The sequence below is a fragment of the Psammomys obesus genome, unplaced genomic scaffold (assembly GCF_907164565.1).
Source record: "Psammomys obesus unplaced genomic scaffold, mPsaObe1.curated_primary_1811, whole genome shotgun sequence".
Lineage (NCBI taxonomy): Eukaryota > Metazoa > Chordata > Mammalia > Rodentia > Muridae > Psammomys > Psammomys obesus.
Window position 1 is genome coordinate 4,682,325 of NW_026596143.1, and position 23,444 is coordinate 4,705,768.

At 38.4% G+C, this 23,444-nt stretch overlaps 1 long non-coding RNA gene across 1 annotated transcript; it reads left to right on the forward strand.

Annotated features, from left to right (window-relative positions):
* The first annotated feature begins 10,222 nt into the window (after positions 1-10,222).
* On the forward strand, positions 10,223-20,468 carry LOC129666296 (uncharacterized). Its single transcript, XR_008718551.1, has 4 exons — positions 10,223-10,283; positions 10,750-10,805; positions 17,509-17,572; positions 20,221-20,468. It is a non-coding gene; the product is annotated as an uncharacterized LOC129666296 (long non-coding RNA).
* The last annotated feature ends 2,976 nt before the right edge of the window (positions 20,469-23,444 follow it).

Sequence of the window (23,444 nt, forward strand, 5' to 3'; positions counted from 1 at the left end):
CCTTAATGGTTATTCTTCTCTTTGCATACTAATGTTAATGCCTCGGAAAAAGTCTTATCTGACTTCCTTGTCAATTCTTTCTGTCGTACGTTCTCATTGTTCCCTACTTTTATAGCATTCATCATAATTGCAACTTTGTGTATGAGTGGCTGATGTCTTTCAAGCTATAGTCTGCTATCTTCTCCCTCACTAGACTGTAAATTATGTGATACCATGGTGTGTTGGGATTTTTTTTTTTTCTGTCACCATAGTAATTCTAGTGCCTATCCTAATAGCTGGAACATTGTAAACTCTTAAAATCCTTTTAAATAAATGAGTTAATGAGTGGAAGAAAAGGATATGAGCTTTTTGTATTCAAGGCCTATGTACCAGAGGAATAGAGCTGATAGGTGTTGACGTAGCTCTGGACAAGGAACTTCAGTGTACTAATGTGTATAATGAGCAATATTGTTATGCGTAAACTACCTCCTGAGCAACAGAGCCTCCAAACAACTCTTAATATACTGCACTAGGAAATAGTTCACATGTCAAATTAAGTGCCATTTTCTTAAGAGGTATAAAGAAAAACACCAGGTCACTCTTCGACAATTCTTCATACATTCTCAACGTAGCCTTCCTCCATTCTTTTGGAGGACACGGACATGAGCTTCATCAACAGGACTCCCTACCTGTATCTTTGAAAAAAATTTCTGCAGAGAAAAGGGGTTTGTAGGATAAATAGGGATTCCTGATCATTTATTCTCCTGCCCCTTCCTGCTGTGATCGGTGGCAGCTAATTTCTCTTTTGAAACACACAAGCTCTCATCAGATGCCCTTTACCTCCTTTAACACAGTGGCTCTCAGTTGTCCTAATGCTGCAACACTTTATTACAGATCCTCATGTTGTGGTGACCCCCAATCACAAAATTATTTTGTTGCTACTTCATAACTGTAGTTTTGCTACTGTTACGAATTGTAATGTAAATAGCTGATATGCAGGAGATCTGATATGTGACCCATGAGGGGCCTCAACCCATAGGTTGAGAATGTCTGCTTTAACCGGTGATCTTTGTGGGTTATTCTTTTAGAATTAAGTCATTCGTAGCTTCCTTATGGTATCTAACTCGTGCCTATTTGGCGTGTTGTGAATTTCTATGCAAGAATAAGGGATTATAAAAAGAAAAAACAGTGCCTGTTAGCTTGTCAATGAAATTTTTCTCAAACAAAATCTGATTGCAATTTTCTTCTCTTGTTTGTTCAGTTCAGAACATATGCTTTACTTCAAAACTAGTTATAAAGCTGGTGTCACTTTAAACTGGTTGTAAGCTCACTGGCAGAATTAATCATGTTTCTCTAAGTAAAATAAAATAATCAGTTCAAGAGAATGTAGAACAGCTTTCCAACCAGCCAAAAGCTTACATACACACTATACTGAACAGAACTTCAGAGAAAAGAAATTAAGAATACGTTATCGCTCTCTACTCCTTTTCCTTTCCCCAGAAATAAACAAATGAACATTGCAATATAGCATACTTGGCGAAGATAACTACGGTAGGCTGGCCTGATGGAAGGGTCAGGACATAAAATAGCAAGGAAGGAAGAAAGTGAAATTAGGGTACAAGAACTTGCACCACAGTCTAAGGCTCTCTGTCATACCTACATTGATTGTTAAGCCTATCTATCTAAGGAATGTTGCTTAGGTACCAATAACATTGCCACCAGAGAGTGTGGCAGCCAATACTGTCCAGGCTTCCAAGGAGCCATTGCCACCTTTGTTGGTCATCAAGCATGTATGTGGTGAGCAAACTGAACATTGACACACATGGAAACCTGTCTTGGTAACAACTTTTGTGTTGATCAAGTAGTAAAAGCACTAAATGATCATTTGCTAGTCAGAATGTCTTTAACAGTAGTAAAAGCAGCAGCTTGTTAGGATTGTGCAGAACTAAACACTTTAACTCCCAGAATACAATTGTTAGTTAATCCATGTTCTTTGATCACTAGAAATATTTTTTTCCTTAAAAATTTGCCTCAGCATTTTGAAAATAACAAGATATTTGACTGTTGAAAATACAGAATACCAGCCAGGCGTGGTGGAATACAACTGTAATCCCAGCACTCAGGGAGGCAGAGGCAGGCAGATCTCTGTGAGTTTGAGGCCAGCCTGGTTTACAAACCAAGTCCAGGACAAACAAGTCTACACAGAGAATCGTTGTCTCAAAAACCAAAAAGAAAATACAGAATACCTGGAATAACTAAAATTATTGCATCAGTTATATTCATTATAGATGTCCTTTGCCAAGAGTTACATAATTTAATGGCTAATAGATGCAATCATGTTATCATAACACTCCTAGTAATTAAAAGAGAATGAATTTTCCAATATTGTAACTATGATTCAAATATCACGTTTTTAAATATTAGTGTTTTCATGACATGTTCAAATGGAATGTGATAATAGAAGAGTGATAAGTTTGCCTCAAACATTAGAAATTCTGAACAGAATTTTCTCTACCATCTTATTGAGAATAAGTATACTAGGAGGCATCTTGGGGCAGATAAATAAGTATATGAGTCTGGCATAGGCAGATAGTGTATTTCTTCCCCTGTGACACACCCCATAAAAGCCAAATGTTGAGAAATAATAGGATAAAGAAGGATGTCCTGGAACAAATCTAGAAATAGTACACAGATGCCCAGATCATCTTCTATGCAGGTCTTGCTGACCTCTGGGGGATTTTCTGGATATATTTAAAGATTCAAGAATAATGCGTAATCACTCAAATCTGCAGAAAGAAGGGGAACAGAAAAAGCTAATGTCTGACATTTTGCTGTGTGATGAGGAACTTCCCTTGGGCTTCTTCTGTGTTCATTCTTAACAAAAACCAGGAGATGAATTATTACTGTTATCTTCATCTTTAAGATATAGAACCTAAGAGTCAGTGATGCTAAGAAACTTGCTCATCTCATACCAAGAGTTGTAGTGGGGCCAGAGTTTGACCCCAGATGCCAAGCCCTTAATCATTAAATGCAATTGCTGCAGGCTTTCTGAGTCGAGAAAGCCGGCAGACCTCTTGCAGGAAGTGGGTAATTGTTTGCAACATCTCTGCAGGATGTTTCCTCAAAGTGAGACAGCAAGGAATATCTAAGAACAACGTCTTTTATACCTGTTTGACTTTTTTTTTAATCTCCTATGTAGATCCACTTACATTCTGAGCATTCTGATTGAGTACTTTAAACAACGGGGCAGTGAGGTTGCAGAGGGGAAGGGTTGCAGGAGAGATATGGTAAAGCCGAATTGCTCAAGGACACTGGCCAACCCTCAAGATGCTTACTTTTGTTTGTTTGTTTGTTTGTTTGTTTGTCTTTCTTGCCCCTGGTTCTCAGGGACCCCTAATACAAAACAAGTTTACAAGTTCAGTACACACACACACACACACACACACACACACCTGCATGCACACTATTCTATCATCAAATTCAAGGTGGCAGTGAAAGCTAACGCTAATGACATAATTTTTGTGGAAACCACCTACATGAGAAAGAGATTTTTAACATTTCAGATTGTTAACTGCAACTAACTTTCATGTGTACCTATAATTAAAGTACATTTACAGCTGGAATGAAATACAGAAGACTTGCTTTAATTTTTTAGAAGACTTTCTTTTTATAAACACTCTAGTCAGGTAATATAGCCAGGGTAAATCCCCATCTGTCCTCTAGTGCTAATTTCAAATTCTTGAGGAAAGCTAAATAAATAAATTATCTCACTCATCTCTGTTTACTGACTTGCATACCTACAGTTGACTCCATTCGGTGTCTTGTCATTCAATGTCTCTTATTCACCTTGAAAAGTAATTCTATGTAAAGCAATAACCACTGCATGGACAGAAATATCTGTATCCACAAATTATGAGAGCTAAAATAGTATCAAAGGTATTTAAAGTTGACCTGGTATCCCTATTGGAAGTGAGCTGATTTTTAAAAATTAATTCTTGGAGAATTTCATGTATTTTGTTTTGGCAATATTCACTCTCCTCATGAAATTCCTCCCAGATGCATTCTGCAATCCCATACTCATACTACTTCATGTCCTCGTTTTTTTAAACACATAAAATTGAATTAGTGCTGGATTTATACTCTTGTGTATATGGCTATTCACTGGAATTTTTATTGACTTACTAAGGGCCACACCTTTAAGGAAAATAAACTTTCTCTTTCCTGTTAACTATTGCCAATAGATTCTCAGCTAGGGCTGAGACTTCATCCTTATTTCCATGCTGGGATTTTGTCTGGTTGGAGTTTACATAGGTCTTGTTCATGCTGTCATAACGACTATAAGCTTATATTGGCAAGTGCCCTGTTGTGTCTGGAAAATACTGTGCCCTTGTCATCACCTACTGCCTTTGTCTCCTACAATCTTCCTAATCCTTCTTCTACAATGACTTCTTAACCTTAGGAGGAAAGGATGTAGTATAGATATTCCATGTAGTGCTAAGCACTCCACAGTCTCTTATTCTCTGCACCCTCGTCAGTTGTGAATCTCTGTGTGAACCACCACTTACTGTAAGCAGAAACTTCCCTGATGAGGTCTGAGAGATGACCTGATCTCTGGGCACAGGGATAAACTATTAGGAGACAGTTTGATACTACGTTCTTTTAGTAGAGTAATATAGTAGGTTCTTCCCCAGGAGAGGAGACGCCTATGCCTTGTGTTGCCACAGGCTTTTGGCCCCAATAACTGTGCTAGATATAGGAACAGGCTTTGAATGCAATCAGATAGTGGTTGCTGACTCCAATCATGCTTATGCCACTATTGCAAACCAGGGGCCAAATTTTGCCAGGTAGCTCATTACTATAGTTTGTAGGATTCACAGCTAGATTAAAATGATTATGTCTTTCCTCTGGATAATATCTTGTTACATAAATATATCACATTTTTAGTGTCCATGTCCTTTTGATAAACATCTAAACTGTTTCCATTTCCTAGTTGTTGCAATTAGACCATCATAGCATGGATGGTAGACTTGTCTCTTAAAGTATCATCACAAAGGAGCTAGTATTCCAGCCATTGGGTTTTAAAGCTTTACAAAAAATACAAGCTCGTCATATGCATGTGTTAATTATGATGCACTTGTTTCATAAGCTTCTTGTTCAAATTTAGTGCAATCCTTCATACCCTCTTGAAGTAGGGTTGAAACTACTAATATATTTGTACAAAATAGTTTACAGGGTATCAAAGCGGTAAGTCACTAAATAGCTCTTAAAATCTGAATGCAAGATCAAGTGAAAAATGAATAAAACTTACTGAATTTGTTGATTACAGTTAGATAAACTGTAGTATAAACTAGCTAATTCTGCCTAAATAGGGCATGATCCTGTCCTTATGTGTTTAATTTTAAAAGTCTCTCAGTTACCTAGAATTAAGTAGGGAAGATAAAGATAACATTGTCAAATGAAAATAGTCTACTCCTTATGGGAAGAGTACGCAACATAACAAATTTTATCTATATTTAGACATTTTGTTGGCATTCTTAAATATGCAAACTTGCAAAAAATGGTTACTGCTTTTTATATTTATGATTGAGTCAGAGCAAGGTAACTTATATAATATCCCTCTCATTAGGTGTGGGTATTTGACTAAAACAGAAACTTATATCTTCCTATTTAATGGTTTTTCTTGATTGGACTAGTCCTCTACAAGGTAACTAAGAATGCATTTGCCCCCTGTGCTCTTATGGAGAAGATGGCTTTTCCTTCTACAACCTATGACTTTAAGGTCTTGCTGCCCTTATACTGCATGTAGGAAGGACAAGAGTATAAAGGGAGGAAGCATACAGCTACCTTCCACACATTCTTTGAGTTAAATTTTATCTATTATTATCATTTATTACAATTTATTCAATTTGTTTCCCAGCTGTAGCCCCCTCCTTCTTCTCATCGCAGTCCCACTCTCCTTCCCTCTCCTCCCATGCCCCTCCCTATGTCCACTGATAGGGAAGGACCTCCTCTCTTTCTATTTGACCTTAGCCTATCAAGTCTCATCAGGATTGGTTGCATTGTCTTCCTCTGTGGCCTGGTAAGACTGCACCCCCAAGGGGTAGGTGATCAGAGAGCCAGCCAGGGAGTTCATGTCAGAGAAAGCCTCTGCTCCCCTTACTAGGGAACCCACTTGGATACTGAGTCTATGGGCTACATCTGAGCAGGGGTTTTAGGTCCTCTCCATGCATGGTCCTTGTTTGGGGTATCACTCTTTGCAGGGCCCAGTTTTTATGGCTCTTTTTGTGGAGTTCCTCTCCCCTCCAGTTCTTTCTATCCACCCCCCCTTCTTTCATAAGACTCCCTGCACTCTGCCCAAGCCTCCACACATTCTTAACTGCCATGGCTTGGAAATAAGGGGTGCCTTCTACTCACATTCCATTGGTAAGAATTTCCATCTGGATTCAAAGAGATCCAAATTAAAGGCTCACTTTGTTCTCAGAAACATGGAGCATATTTAGTCATCATCTTGTCACCTGCTGTGACAGGACTGATTAAAAGATATGCTAAAAATGATAAAAGTAATTTTCTGGTTGTTACGTTTTTAGAAGAATTTCTGAAAGAAAAGTACATATAGATCATCTTCATCTTAACTTTGTAAAAAGGGTTGAAATGGTCACTGCAAGACTCAGCTTAGTAAACTAAATGTATATTTTATGAAATGAATGTTTAAAAAATTACTGAATCTCAGGAAATATTTTAACTTTTATGATGGAATGATAGTAGCTGAATTGCAGAACTGCCAAAATACTTGGGCAAGGGAACAGTTAGATGAATAATCTGAGTTTGGTAAAGATGTAAAGCTGTTTCACCTTAGATCTCAATTATGTTGCTATTTCATAATCCCAAATAGGAATTTGGCTCAAATACAGAATGGCATTGCTGCAAACTCCAACTTGGGGCCCAAATCATTGGATTTTTAGATCCAAAAGAAAGTGAAAGAAAATCTAAACTTTAAATTTCTCCAGCTATACAAAACTAAAGAAATTTCAGACAGAAAATAGGAGCACAGGATAGATTTGCCCACCCTTCCTGTCTCCAGCAGAACTTTATGGTGATGTAAAATCAAGCTTCTAGGTTAGAGTTGGTCATATGTGCTTAAGAGTTGGTAAATGGATTAGAAAAGCTATAATTCAGAAATTATGGTGTACATTAGCATGTTCTTGTGGATTATAAGCTTGAGGGAAATTGGCTGCCACGAAATATGAGCTGTGTGTAATTACTCCCACCTGCTGGGTAAAATCTTTATTACATGGGTATTGCAGGACTTCCATCATAGGGCAAGAAGGAATTCAATGTGACCCACCCATATTCCCAGCTTGTGGACATATTCTTTCTTCCATGGTGGCTCAACTCAAACAGGAAACTGTGAGACAATGCCCTTCCCGTGAACAAAAGGAGAATTACTTCTCCTCTAGGAGGAATGAAAATGAAAATGGGGATTCACCATGATTACCCAGTAGTTGGTTCAGCAATTAGGGCAACAAGACTGGTAAACAATGTTTCCAGACAGAGAGGGTCTCAGCTTTAACCTTTAAGAGCTTGTTCTTGATCGTTGAATACACTGCACATTCCCTTCCCTGGCCCTTCATGGTGTATGGGGAAGCATTGACTTCAGAAACAGGAGTCAGCTTCCAGCTCTTAAGGGTACCATTTGTCCTTATCAGGATGTGAAGGAAATACAGGAAAAGCTTTTTTAAAAAAAAGAGGGAGAGAAAGGGAGAAAGAAAGAAAGGTTCTGTTTTATTTTATTTTGCATTGTTCTCTACCCCATATCAGAAGCCTTGCAAGTTTCAGAAATCTAATGTCAATGTTTTGTCCATAAAAATTGGAATCATTGTCTTCAGTTGACTACAAATGGGACCATAGTCCTCACAGTATGGAAGGCTATGGCTGCTCCTTTTCAACTCTTTCCCTCTGCCCTGAGCAAAACAAATGTACTTTAGCTGAGGAGCAGAGTGTTGAGTCAGGTATGTAACTCCACTTTAAGATTATCAGGCCTTGAGTTTGACTATTATGTCACGGACAAAGCTGAGATATCTGCTCTTTGGCAACAGGGGTAGGGAGAAATGAAGGATAATGCACTTTATGAGCTAATATTAAAAGTAGCTTTTAACTGACTTGGTGGCTTCAGTGTCAGGTCTCTGTCTCTGTCTGTGAGTGTACAGGTTTATGCATGCGTGTTCAACCATGTAAACATTTCACTCATATTTATCTTACCCTGTGATTCCCCTCACTCCTTAATCTTTATTTATTCTGTGATGTTTGTGTCCCTTCTCAATTTCATTTTTTTTCTCTTTCAATGTGACCTGTTAGTACATCGTCATCTGTAAGAACCATGAGAAGTGCCAATTTCATATTTCTATTTGCATAAAAAATTATTCCAAGCAATGGAGAAGCAGAATTTATCTGTATTCTACACCTATCTTGAACTTGGATAACTTTCTGTCAAGAAAATGATCTCCTTGAAACTCTGCTGGTCCTGCTGTTTTCACAAAGCACAGCTGTAGATTAACTGCTCCTAGCAAGCCTGTGTATCTAAGCTGCTAGTTTTCTTGCTAGTTTATCCAGCCAGGGAATATCAATAGTCTGGGACACTATTGACCAGTGTCTTCCAGATAGGTTTCACTGGACAGTAAAGTCTCCAAGAGAGAAATGAAGACACTGATATACTTTAAAAAAAATTAATGCTCTTAAAACCTACCACCTAAAAATAATCTTAAATTGCTTAACACTTTTGAAGAGCTACTATCGACTCTCACCATGATTTCAGTTAAAAGGTAAAATTTAGGGAAGATATTCTGAATGTAAGTTGAATGGATTAATGCATTGAAAAACCCACTGTTCCTCGTTTTTGTCCCTTCTTTTGTCAAAGGTTGACTACAGCTACCAACCAATGCTGATTTGACCTTAGTTCTTTGGTCCAATAATATAATTCCTTTTTCCATGCAAATGGTTATGTCTTAGGACTAACTATTTGGCTTTGGGGATTGTCTTTATTCTGAGAAACACCATTTCATCTTTGGATTAAAAAAAAAGTTCGAAAGGGGCCAGCGGTGAATAATAAGTTCCACTTTTAAGCACAGGCATAGAAAAATGAAACGAGAGAGATTTGACACTGCCTCTACACACTTACCTACAAGCAAGGAAAGGTGGGTTAGTACCACAAATATGAGATGTGGCCCCTCTTCTTGTGCAGATTGATGTTGAAGAGACAAAGGGGTAAATAATCCACCTCATGATACAGATGGAAGTAAATTCTAGTAGAGAAACAAGAACAGAGCAATTGGGGGAGGCAGAGAAAGGAATAGTCATTTTCCCTGGAAGAATTTTAAAAGGGGCCACCCTGGTGTTCAATGCTGTGTGTTTGTAATTATGTGATTGCTGTTCCCTTTCGTGGCTACAGCACAAGCCTTGTGATGTCATCAGATGTGTGAACCTCTTTAATTCCATCCTCAGCATGATACCTGCTTTGTTCTACAGGACCACAGACTTCATGAGTGGCGGAATGCTTACCACATACATTGTGAAGGCCACTCAGAAACAGAACTGTCCTTCATGGCCTTTAAAACATCTAAAAGCAGAAGGTTTTCAAACATGGCAGATGTGTTTGGTCAGCCCCTTGCTTGTATTAATGATCACAGATGGTCATAGCAACTGACTTCATTCTGCAATGGAGTAATTTTATCCTCACTCACTCAGTTTTTCCTTAGGCATGGGTTTTGATGCCATATTTATCAAGACATCCACTTGGAAGTGAATGCCATGCTGTGAGGAGCCATTATAGATGAACATTAGAGCCGCAATGCCAAATAATGACTATGCTGGGCAAATGCTTACTTAAAGGGCTGATTTTACTCATTTTGCTTGCTCTGTTCATGTACTGTTTGGGTAAGGGGGAGGATGGGAAGGCAACAATCTGTTTTGGCCCTTTGTTTTGGAAGCTAGTAATTATTTGCAGAGCTCAGTGGGCACCATGCTTAGCTTACACCTGGAAACAGAATTCTGGGCTAGACAGTGGGCATGATGATATTTCTACATCTGCAGATACTTCTTTGCCAATTGAGATGCAGACATTTGTGGAAATGGCCTCGGTGTCAGCCCCTGGCTTTTGTAATGCTTTCCTTGGCTCAACGAATTCTTTTTTCTCCCCCCCCCCCTCTTCTGTTGTCAGCACTGTTTCAACAGTGAGTTATATTATCTGGTGACATCAGAGGAAGCACAGTTACGGGTGTCAGCTTGGCAAAAGTTGCCACTTCTGACAGGTTTGTCACAGCAGCTTTTCCTCTTTCTTCCTTCCTTTTATTTTCTTTTTTCTTTCTTTTTTTTGCCATTTTCATCTTTAGTGATGAAAGATCCACACTTGGGAAGAAAACATGGACCTCCCTTGATGGTAATGGTTCTATGTCTCATTGAGCTGCTGTTGCTTCAGTACTGAGAGGAAGGGACCTGTGATCTTTGAGTAATCCTTCCCTATAGTATGAACGCATCACCAGAGCTGATTGCCTGCATCTATAGATAACAGAGCCTTTTCCTGGCAGTAGAGTCAGAGCAGGTTTCAAATCCATTAAGTTTAATGGTTTGTATAATGATTGGCTGTGACTGATGAAATAACCAAAAGAACAATTCATGGACAGCTTAGGGAACAGCCATTGTCCCCCGTCAGAGCAGACGTTAAACTATGGCTGGTTTCATTGCGAAGCACGAATTTTTCTCTCTTTATTTTTGCAGCTGGATCAACATGCCGCAAATCGGTTAAGGTAAAAGCTGCTGTGATTCAGTCAAAGGTTTGAAGCATTTACACTAATAAGTTTGAACTTGGCATGTTTTCTGTTGTAACTTTTTTTTTTCCATTTTAAAAGGTTCTACATATTTTATTAGTGAACCAACTAGTTTGCTCATGTGGAACAGATAAAAAGCAAATCTGATGCCCGATTTAGACATGACCAAATCTTCAGGGACTAAAAACGTTCAGCTCCATCTGGTAGATGAGCGACCATGAGTCAGCACAAACACTCAGTCATGCCACTGTGAATCCCTAGAGACTCAGCTTGTTCCCGGAGTGCCTTCGCTTGGAGCAGTTTCTGATTTTTGTTGCCAGTTTTCCTCCGGATCCATTGGGGATTGGGACAGTTTTGCTTTTGTTTCTTGGCCATGACTCACTTGTTTCTGAAACTCTGGTAAGAAGATCTGGGAAGTGGAGTCAGTTGTATAGAACATGATGGCAAAAGGGAGGAAACTGTGGTTGCTTTCAAAAATCAGTAGTAGTACAGAGTAAGAAATTTACAGACTGGTCTAAATGTATAGCTAAGTAATACAAGGTAAAATAAAAATCTACCCATGGAAAGCCAGGTGTGTGCATTGAAATGGAACCACCACCACCACCACCACCATCCCCTGCAATTCATGTCCCCTACGATCCACCAAAGAAGAAAGTTTCACTTAAGGGTGATGATGTCACTTTATGGTGTCTAAATCCAGATGAAAATGCTATATTTACTCTTTATCCTCAGGGTATAGAGAAATACCTAACTCAAAACAGGAACTCTCTGTAAGTGGCTTAGAAGTGAATAATGAAAAATCATGGATGAGATAGCTGTGTTTCATTTCTACATGGGTCAATGCTCTTTCAGAAAAAAGAGAAGAAAAAAAATGATCTCAAAATCATTCAACACTGATTGATATTCCTCCCAGATCTCCCTCTTTTCACACAGATCTCTTCCTGAGGAAAACAACTCAAGGATTTGTGTCTGTCACAGTCAATGATAGGTTTGGGATATGATAAGATGAAGAAAATGGTTAAATATAAGAGTAGATGCCTTGTAAGATAGAATTTGAAATAATGGCTCTCAGCAGTAGAATTTTGACAGGAGCACATGATGAGAAAATATAATCCCCATCCTGTTGATGGTTTCTGGTACAAATTGAAAAATGAGTTGAACAACCCCAACAGAATGTATGTTCCATGGCCCCTTAGAATAGCGCCCCAGTGACATGTAATGATCTTTGGAAACTCCACCTTCCTCTTTCTGAATAGGTAAAATCAGCAGGGGAATAAAAGGCAAGGAACAAAGTGGTCTTATCAGTAAGCAGCCTGTCCCCCTTAAATATGTGTTCTGAAATATATAGAAATTTCTGTCTATCTTGTATACATAAGGAAATCTCTTTATCTACGTGTACGTGTGAGCATTTATAGAGAGGTGGAGGAAGAAAAATAAAGAGAAAGAGGAGTCTCTTTATCTAATAATTTTATTAAAAAATTGATATCCCTCCCAGTCCATACTCAACAGTATTGTATTACTAATTCACTCATTCTAATAAACTCAGATTCTAGTACACAACTCATTTAAAAGAATCACAGACTGTCATGTGCTGGCATCATAGAGGATAAAAAAAAATGTAATCCCAAAAATGATTGAAGGGGTAAAGCCAATCTGAGAGATAATATTAAACTCCTACAGAATTATATGAATTCAAGAAATTCTATGCAGCAAAAGTAACAGAACCGCTATCATGCATCAGGCACTACATTATGGCACTGGCTGATGCCCTGCTCTTTGCTGCCTGGGGCCTGTGATTGCCTGTGTTATATTACCTGCGCTGCAGGTTCTCAGTAGCATTGTAAACCTCATTGAGTTGGAAGCATGAAGCCCTGTAACAGTGTTTGCATTAGATTAGCCCCATTCTTGTAAAACCCCAGAACAGCATATCTGTGAAAGGAATTGAGCCTTTTACTGTAAAAACCAGGGTCTCATTTTCTTTTTGTCTGCATGCAATATGTTTGAGATATGATAAGATGAAGAAAACAGTTAAATAAAAGACTTTGTGCCTCAGAAGTTAGGAATTTAAATAGTGGGATAAAGTTAATGCATTTTGACAGTTAAGCAAGAATTTAAATTTTGGAATGCAAGATATCTTTTAACATAAAATCCATGTACATGGAAATCCATGACAAAGGGCCATTTTAGAAAACAGAAAGACCACTGGCTTCTCTGTTTCTCCACATTTCTGCTCAAAACTTACTCTATCTGCCAGGGCCACCCTGATCACCCAGCCCCTCCCTTGCCACCCATATCTCCATGAGACTCTATTGTAAGATTTATTGTAATGTCTTCATTTGCTTTTTTGTCCTTTCATTCTTTAACATAAGCTCCATCAAGGAAGCAACCTCTTAAATTGTCCCCTGTATTCTTCTTTTTAATTGCTATTATGAAAGATCTGGTGCCAGTTACTTTATTTTTTAAGGGTGTTTACTTAGGTTATAGCTCTGAAGACTCAAGGGCATGGTGCCAGTCTTAGCTTTCCTCTGGTGCCAGCTCCACTCTATGGCAGATGGTATGATAGGGAGAGCACACACAACACAGATTGTAGAATATTCTTTAGAATACAATGAGGGACCAGTAACATTCTCCCAGAAGATCCACCTCTTAAAGTTCCCACTACCTGTTAACAATGCTGCCTGAGGACGAAAACCCAAACATATGAATCCCTGGATCCACTGAAACACAAGTCCTAGATGAGATTTTGAGCTTTACGCATAAGGCCATCAGGCATTTTCTTTAGTGGGCTTAGGATCCCTGGCGCCTTGCTTCTATGATCACACAGGCTACCATTCCCTGTAGCAGGTGCTGTTGTTACTGTCATTAATGACTTTGGGAGACAGAAAAACCTGCTTAGATGGGTAAGTAGATGTTAGCGCTGATTAAGATACCGAATGCTCAGCTAACTGTAAGGAAGCAGCTCAGGTGGTTATAAAACTTGGTAGGCTGACACAGAGAAAAACACATACGCATGCACACTACTGCTTTCCCGCTCTGTCACATGGCCATGTGATATCTAACTGTGAAGAGACATCCTGCCTTCTCATTCGGGAGTTCTGTTTGGGTGGTCTTCTCCAAACACCAAATCATGGTATATGATTATTTAGAAATAATCATAGGATTACTTCTCTAGTTTGCTCTTTTCTAGAGCTGTCAGTGAAAGGGTGGTGAAAATCTATAGCAATGCAATGTGCATGCCCGTGATTCGTGAGAATAGAGACATAACAATATGAACAACAAAATCAAATGTCCCTACTGTTAGCAATTGGGGATTTAGTAGGTGTAGGAATTCTGGGGTTGAACTTTTGGAAATTAATGATTTGGTGATGAGTTTCCAGAGAGCAGGTGGGGGGAGATAAGCAGATACAGTTGAAAAGTCACTGAAATTGAAGGCTCAATTGTGGTTGGCAAATATGCTTAGAAGGTAGTAAAAATTTGATACCTGATTACTTTCATATAATTCTAAATAAAGGAATGGATTCTTTCTTCTTGAAATGACAGGAAACTAAGGGAAACACAGAGGAAACTGTAATGACTTTCATTGCCTTTTGTTACATGTTGAATCACATGCTTTTCCAAAGAAGTGTTACTGTCTTGACCCTGGGTGTCACTGACTGAAACTTTGTCCAAAAACGAAGTCTTTGTGTGGAACCTAGTTGAGGTGAGGTCATTTGAGAGTAAAAACATCATATCCAATACTCATGATATCTTTACAAAGAGTGATAACCATGGGAAGACACTCAACAAGAATGTCATTTATGAGCAGGGGCAGTTGCGGGAGTGATGTATCCAGAAGCCTAGAAGAGTCAAGGCAGAGATAATAAACCCTGGTAACACTTTTATTTCATGTTTACATGCTTCAGGAACTATTTGACAATAAAATTTTGCTGTTTTAAGCCCAAAGTGTGTTATATGTTGTTACCCTATTCATGGGAAACGAATAGGTCTTCCTTGACTGAAAGCTAACAGGGAAAAGGCTGAGTTAAAAAGTAGAGTGAAAAAATTATGGCTTCTCATCACTGGCCATGTTGGAGAAGAGGGGTTGGTATTTTCTAGAACCTTGTAGGTTCCTATTTTTCTTAAACTCTCTAGTTGGGAAGAAGAGTGTTAAGTGTTAAGCAGTGAAAGAGCAAAGCTAAGAAGACCAGGTGGTCTGTACTGTTAGCTCCCTGTTTAGAGAAAGGGTCATTAGGCTCACTTTACAAACCTAGGCCAGCCAGAATTATTCCTGGCTCTAGTACAGCCAGACAGTAAGGTCAAACTGATTTCAGGGTCATTTTTAAATGAATTACTTAAATACCATTAAAAGTAATCATTGCCCTTTTCTCAGACATGACATCAATGCCTAAAAAATCAAATTATTGAATTTTCATGCTGTCATATCAACAAGCTTTGTATTTATGGCCTATAGACTTCACCTAATTTGGGAGTAAAAATGATGACTAAAGAAAGAAGCTATCATGGCTGGACCTTATCCTGGCCAGTCCGGGAACTGAAATACAAAGATTGAAAATTTAAGGCCTCCATGGGCAACTTAGCAAGACCCTGATGCAAAGTAAAACCTATAGAAAGGGCGAAGGATGTAGTTTCATAACAGAGTTCATGATTAGCATCCATAAGTACCTAGATTCAATATCCAAAACCATGGAGACAGAGACTTTCATCAAATATAGACATGGTGGAATTGCCCTAGAGGTACTAACTAACAAGCCTGTGTCTTCTGGCAACATTTATTTTCAGCACTCCATAGGTGCTTTGTTATTTCCCTCTCAGAACCAGAGATGACTGAAAACTTCTGATGTGTTCTAAATTTTTCACAGTGACCTCCATACAATTTCTTCCTGCACAATTTATCTTATCAATCAGAGCATCTTCTTGACTTACTTTCAGTAAAGTTTGTTGGGAGAATAGTTCCAGAAGGGAGAAATTGGTAGATTACTGTGTGTATAAAGGCTATCCAATGTCTTTGTCATTTCTGGGGACAGGGGAGAATTTAGACAGAACAAAAAAGATAGAAAGTAATGTTTTGTAAGTATTTATTTTTTTTTAATTAAAATATTTAATACATTCTACTTCAGTATTAGGAAGGGGAGTTTTAAAGATTTTAATCTGTCAAAATTAACCACTTGGTGTTAAAAAGTTTATGAGGATGCTGTAGCTTTTTATATAAGCTAGCTGATGCAAATGGCTTTGTGGGACACCTGAGCAGGTGAGGCCTTCCGTCTGTTGATGTTCTTGAGCCATTGCATGTGGTACCCTGCACAATCTGGGAAAGAGGAAGAAGAACCAATAGAAGTAGAGGCTTTTGTTGGGTCAGGCACAGTGTCAGAACCCTCTACATGCTTTATTTAATCAATAAACATCAATCAGTATTTAGTTGCTAGACAGATAGAAAACCTGATATGCTTAATTTAACATTCTTAAAATAATATATATGTATATGTAATATATATAGAAACATTCTCTAGAAAAATTATTAATAAATACTATATAGTTTTAAACATTTATGGGATTATTTCCCTGTTTTTTTAAATAAGAAATTCAGTACATAATTATTTCAAAGAGCAAAAGTTAATTACAAACTTATCATATACATATGTTCAGTAAACAAACATTTATTATATCTTCACCAGACTCTAGAAATGCAACAATAACAAGATATGTATATACAGTCTTTGGTCCCATGGATCTTAGCTAGAAAAGACACAGACATAGAAGCTGGTGGGGCATGAGGCATCCTCAGAATTGCTTTAGGAAGAAGATTCTTTGAAATTGTCTATGCCAGTAAGGAAGATTCATCAAGAAAAGAGAGCATGGAACAAAAAGGGATTGAGATCAAGGAACAAGGAACAGGAAGATGGTAGCTGAGACTGGGAAAGAAGGAATAATGAGAAATGGAGCTCGAAATGGATGCAGAGGTCAGGTTAATGACCTTGTAAGTTAGATTAAAGATTTTCTACTTCATTTCTTTCTGAAGGTCAGAGAGGACTTAGGTTCAGGTCAAAAATTAAGAAATACTATTTGGATTATTTTTGTTGCATGAGGATATTTGCCTTTATTATTTCCTTCTTTACTTCTCAATTTAAAAAATTACTGAGTCCTGTCTGTCTTAACCTCTTCATTTCTATTTTATTTATGCAACATGAGGCTACACTATTGCAGAATATGGTAGACATTGGTGGACATAAAAAAAAATTAGTCAAGGTCTCAATGTTTGCTTTAATTATGGTTTCTATTGCTATAATAAACAGCATGGCCAAACACAACTTGTAAAGAAAAGAGTATATTTGGTTTACACATGCGCCAGGTCATGGTCCATCACTGAGACAATACAGAACAGAAACTCAAGACAGGAACCTTCCTCCATTCCCTTCCATGTCCTCCTCTCAAATTCATAGCTCCTTTTTCTCTGTTATTGTTATGTATATATGCATAAGTATATAAATAACCTGCCTAATCCTTATAGTCTTACTTGTATATAACACTACAAGCGTTCAGGGCTAAATGCTTGGTACTGAAGGCTCGTCCCTGGAGAAGACTATTTCTATTTCTGCCACTCTCAGAATTTCTTTGTTTCTTTCTTTTTTTTTTTTTTTAATTTGAGGGAAGACCCAGTAAAATTTCACCCTTCCATTTTAGCGTATTTCATATTTGTGTTTTTCTTTTTCAGGTCATCTTAAGACAGCCATCTTGTTGAGGTATTGTAGATGAAATGTTCCTGTCACAATCCAAATGTGAGTTTATGCAAGTGCTCAAATTTGAGAATAATGAAGAATTAGTTTATTAACTTGAAGGCTGTGCATTTTAAGTGATTGTGGCTTCTTGTAATATTCATCTATTGCAATAAAAATTTCTTTTATAAGAGATGAGAATTTCACCCATTTGTGAGTAGAATTATTTAAAATATTTAGAAATTATAATAATTTAGGGACATAATTTAGGGACATAGTAGGTTCTCCTCTCAGGTCCATGACCTCTCAGAACCACAGGTCATAGTCGGTTTATATGGTTGGCTTGAATTCTCTCCTGTTGAGTAGTTTTATACCCACTAAGACAGCTATTGGTTACACCCAGACAGGAATGTCAGTGTTGTACCATTGTACAACATCATGCAGTCCAGTCCTCTCTGTGGTTCATAGTGATTAAAGGCTCACAACATTAGCAAGGTTGAGAACCACTGCTCTAGAGACAAGTTTCCATGTAACTTGTTCAATACCATGTGGTTTTCCTTGGACACATATAAGTATAAGCGATGCTAAGTGAACACAATAGATTGTAAATACATGTCTCTATGTAGTTTTAATTGACAAGTTATACATATTTATCAATGCAGAGTGATACACACACACACACACACACACACACACACATACACACACACACTACATTGTAGAATGGCTACAATAAGCTAATTGGTATCAGTATCATCTCACATACTTTCTCCCCCTATGGTAAAAGACTTAAATCAACTCTTAACCATTGTTAAGTGTATAATACATGGTTGTTTACCAACATATACTTTTTTAATTTTTTTACTTCCATCTAACTTAAAATGTTGTATTCATTGACCCATATCACTATCCAGTTTCCCAGGCCCCACATCTCTGATATCTATCCTACTGCTACTTCTGTAGGCTTGTTGTTTAAGGAATCTACTTGAAAGGAAGATGGCGGTCTTGTGTTTCTGTATTCTATTTATTAACTAAATCGTGCTCTGACTGTTACTGTGATTTTTTTCTGTGTACATTAAAAATCAAAGGAAATACTAATTTTCAGTTAGAATTCAAGGAAGAGAAAAATATGAACATTTTATTTTCATCCACATTAACAGATGTCATGCGCTGACATCCACACACGCCTAAGAATTTCTGGACACACTTAAAGTCCTTTAGGCTCTGAGGACCAGTTGATACTCTCAGATTATGTTCAGTGTTTCTCATATCCCCTATATTAACTTTTCTGTCATGTTGCTGTAGTATTTTTATTGTAGAACATCATAGTTAGTAGTTGTAGTACTATGGACTGAATCTCAAGTATCATAGATGTACTCAGGCACTCTATAACTAAGCTATACCCCAGCCCATACTTTCTGTCTGTATCTTCCATCTTTGCATTTTCTTTCTTTTTATTTCCTCGGTATCCAGGACAGTGTCTCATATAGTGGGCACTCGGGAAAGTTTGCTTTATAAGTGAATTAAAGCCCCAGGGCAACTTCTGGTAAGCTTTTCAGGTTACCAGTAATTAAAAGACCTCGATTTAATTATTCACTTGATCAAGGGTCCCAGGCTCCAGGCCCTGACCTTCAGTTGGAGTTCTTTCTCTAGCAGCGGCTTCTTTACATGATATGACCTTTCTCTGGTGCCTTGGAGTGCACATCATCCTCTCTGAAGTTGCAGGTCCTAGTTTAAACTGAATTTTCAAGGTATTTTAATATCTCAAAAAAATACAAATGGAAAAATTAATTGCATTGCTAGATAAAAATATTTTGTAATGATTACTAGCACGCAAATAAGTGCTTCTATTTATAACTGAGAAAAACAGCTAATAATGGAATATAAATTGTTTGCAGCAATTCCTCTGAATACTGTGTTGGAAGATTATAAATAACCTCACCAATGTGCTTACTGGAAAAAATCACTTAAATTAGTCTAAATATATTAAAGTAGTTGTTATTCAAGCATGGACCTTTATTGCCACACTGCCCAGTGCAGCTCTCTATATGAAGACATTCCAGATCAGCCAAGGCTGGCTATCAGGGTGCTTCATTGTATGAGAATCAGGTGGGCACAGTGCTTGAGAAATTATAAATGGCATGAATCCCGAGAGTAAGCACAGAGGATCCGAGTAAGAAAGGAGAAAGGAAGACTGCAGGAGTGGGGATCAGCCCCGGACTCCTCCTCAGCTGTCCTCCAAAGCTCTATGGAAGGCTGTAGTCCTGCTCCAAATTCCACCCCAAAACTCATTAGTTCCCTTTTCCCCTGTGCCTTATCAGGGCTTATTTCTAAATGGCCACAAAAACCTTGTAACTATGCATTGAAGTTAACATAATATTTTTTTTTCAAAACAATGCTAACATCGGCCCACAGTGATTTTTTGTTTATGTGGAAAAACATTTTTTTCTATGCCTTAGAAATATCTGTTTTGTAGACAAAGATGGAGATAAAAGTCCCTAATGGTGACACAGGTCATGCCTGTTCCAATCTCAAGTTTCAAAGGTTTTACTTTGAAAGGTTTTTTTCTTTTCTTAAGAAACAAAACAAAACAAAAAACACGCCACGTTTATAGGAAAGGAAACATAAAAATCTGTAAGAATAAATGAGGTCAAACACATACAAAGTACTTGGAACATAATTTTAATTGTGAATCTTTTCCTTTCCTAAAGAATTGTACAGATAGACTTCTGCCTTCGAAAAAGAAGAGTTCCCTTAAATTCTGTGCAGACCCCAGAAGACAACAGTGATCTGTACAGTCCAGGACGAGCAGAGCTGTAAGAGTGTGCCATCCTCTCCTTGTGGAACACTCATGTCATGGCCATTGTGGGAGGGGCCTTTGTCGCAGTGAGAGGATAGGGAACCAGGAATCACAAAGGCTGGTATTCCCAACCATTCCTCACACCTAACAGGCTCCTAAGCTGCCAAGCTCTATGGTAGGCCACTTTCTCCTTTTTCTGTTTCCTATATTTTTTCATTGCTTTTATTTTTTAAAATGAGACAACATATTCCTTCCCCCACCCCTTTTCCTTTTCCTTTTTTTTTTTTTTTTCCTGCTCAAGCCCTCCAGCTCTGCCTGAGGCAAGATGCTGTGGGGATTAAAAAGATGAAGCAGCTAAGTCAAATCGATTGTGACAGCCAATGGATGCACAAACACCTCAACAAGCAAATGTTCAGCCTTGTCTCCTGGGCTTCCCACCTGCGGGCACATCACCAAAGCTCCTTCTTGAGTTAAGGGCTCAGCAAAGCAAAACACAAATAACTAACCAAGTGCCAGCAATGCATAGCCTTCAAGTTAATAAATTAATTCTTCTTTAATCTCAAATTTCAGCACTTGCATAGACTCACATTTGGGGTACGAGAAGTATGTAGAAGCTTATGATATACAAATCAGAAAGGAGACGAGAAATGTTTCAGCTCGCCTTAGCCACTAGTAAGTGAGGTATCGCCATTTGGGTTTCTATTGCTGTGAAGAGATAACCACAGCAACTCTTTCTAATTAATTTTTTAATTTATTACAATTTATTCACTTTGTATCCCAGCTATAGACCCCTCCCCAATTCCCTCCCAATCCATTCCTCCCTCCCTCGTTTCCTCCCTCTTTTCCTCCCTCTTTTCCTCCCTCTTTTCCTCCCTCTTTTCCTCCTGTGACATTTCCCCAGTCTACTAATAGGGGAGGTCCTCCTCCTCTTCCATCTGACCCTAGCCTATCAGGTCTCATTAGGACTGGATGTATTGTCTTCCTCTGTGGCCTGGTAAGGCTGCTCCCCACTCAGAGGGAGATGATCAAAGAGCAGGCTAATCAGTTCCTGTCAGAGACAGTCCCTGTCCCCATTACCATGGAACCCACTTGGATACTGAACTGCCATAGGCTACCTCTGTGCAGGGATTCCAGAACATCTCCATGAGTGATCCTTGGCTGGAGTATCAGTCTCAGAAAAGACCCCTGTGCCCAGACTTTTTGGATCTGTTGCTCTCCTTGTGGAGTTCCTGTCCTCTCCAGGTCTTACTATCTCCCACTTCTTTCATAAGATTCCCTGCACTCTGCCCAAAATTTGGCTATGAGTCTCAGCATCTGCTTTAATATCCTGCTGGGTAGAGTTTTTCAGAGGCCCTCTGTGGTAGGCTCCTGTCTTGCTATACCACTCCTAAGCATATATCCAAAATATGCTCAAGTATACAACAAAGACATTTGCTCAACCATGTTCATAGCAGTTTTATTCATAATAGCCAAAACCTGGAAACAACCCAGATGTCCCTTAATGGATACAGAAATTGTGGTACATTTACACAATGGAATACTATTCAGCAATTAAAACAAGGAAATCATGAAATTTACAGGCAAATGGTGGGAACTAGAAAAAATCATCTTGAGTGAGGTATCCCAGAAGCAGAAAGACGCACCTGGTATACACTCACTTATAAATGGATATTAGACATTTAATGTAGGCTAAACATACTAAAATCTGTACATGTAAAGAAGCTAAGCAATAAGGAGGAACCTGGGTAAGATGCCAGTCCTCATTCAGAAAAGCAAACAGGATAGACATCGGAAGAGGGAGAAAACAAGGAACAACACAACAACTCTTATAAAGAAAAACATTTAAGTGGAGCTGGCTTACACTTTCAGAGCTTTAGTCCATTATCATCATGGCAAAAAGCATGGCTGCATGCAGGCAGATGTGGCACTGAGAGTTCTACATCTGGATTGACAGGCAGCAAGAAGGAAGACTGAGACACACTCACCAGACTTGAGCTTCTGAGATCTCCAAGCCCGCCCCCAGTCAGGCACTTTCTGCAATAAGGCCACACCTACTCCACAAAGGTCACACCTTCAACTAGTGCCACTCCCTAGGAGCAAGCATTCAAACACAGGCTTCTATGGGGACCATACTTATGTACAACCACAGGAAGGATTGCTCCCCATGCTGGAAACAACCCAAATCAGCTTATCTCACGCCAACATTATCAACTACTGTTACACTGTTTATGTCCATCTAAGAGGTGATTCTTATCATCCACAGGGATGTATCATTTAGGAAAACTATCTAACAGCTCCCTAACTGAGTATGTATTGTGCCACTTATAAATTGTATAAGTACGCCCATGGAGACACTGTGTGTTTCATTTTCACGTTACTTATCTAAATCATGTTTAGCCGGTGATATAGAAATAACATGTTAGAACTATGATACAATAGTTGCTATGTGTTTACTTATAATTCATTGAAAGTAATTTTCTTGTCGGGGGGTTGCATGTGTGCATGTGTGTATGAAAACGGACATGCTAAGGCCAGAGACTGATGGTAGAATTTTTTTCTCTGTCATTGTTCACTTCATATTTTGACACAGGTTCTTGCTGAACCTGAAGTCAGCCATTTTGGCTCAATGGCTGATAACCAAGCCCCTGGTATTGTCTCCATTCTCCCAGTGTTTGGATGACAGATACCTGTCACCACACTTGATTTTTTATATCAGTGCTGGAGATCTGAACTCCGGTCCTCTCGGTCCTGCATCAAATACTTTACCTACTGAGCCATCTCCCCAGGCTCAAGTTATCCCATTTTCTTGAAGACATATTTAGATGTAACTTCATCTCCTAATATTTTGATGTCTTATTTTGTCTGAGCACAAACAAAATGAGGCCCAACGTTTACCTCAAATATCATGAATTTTTTATGAGCCAGCATCATGTTGATAAGAATTTTACTTAGCGTCTAACATTTGAAGTATTGTGATAAATGTAATTTCCAGCATGATAACATTTAAACTCTAATGGCATCTATGTTTTCACTATAGGTTAAGTTTGTGGAGAAAATAAGAAAAATGCCTGGAGATTGACAAATAGAGCTAAAGACATTTTATTAGAAAGAAATGTGCTTCCTTTGTACTTTAAC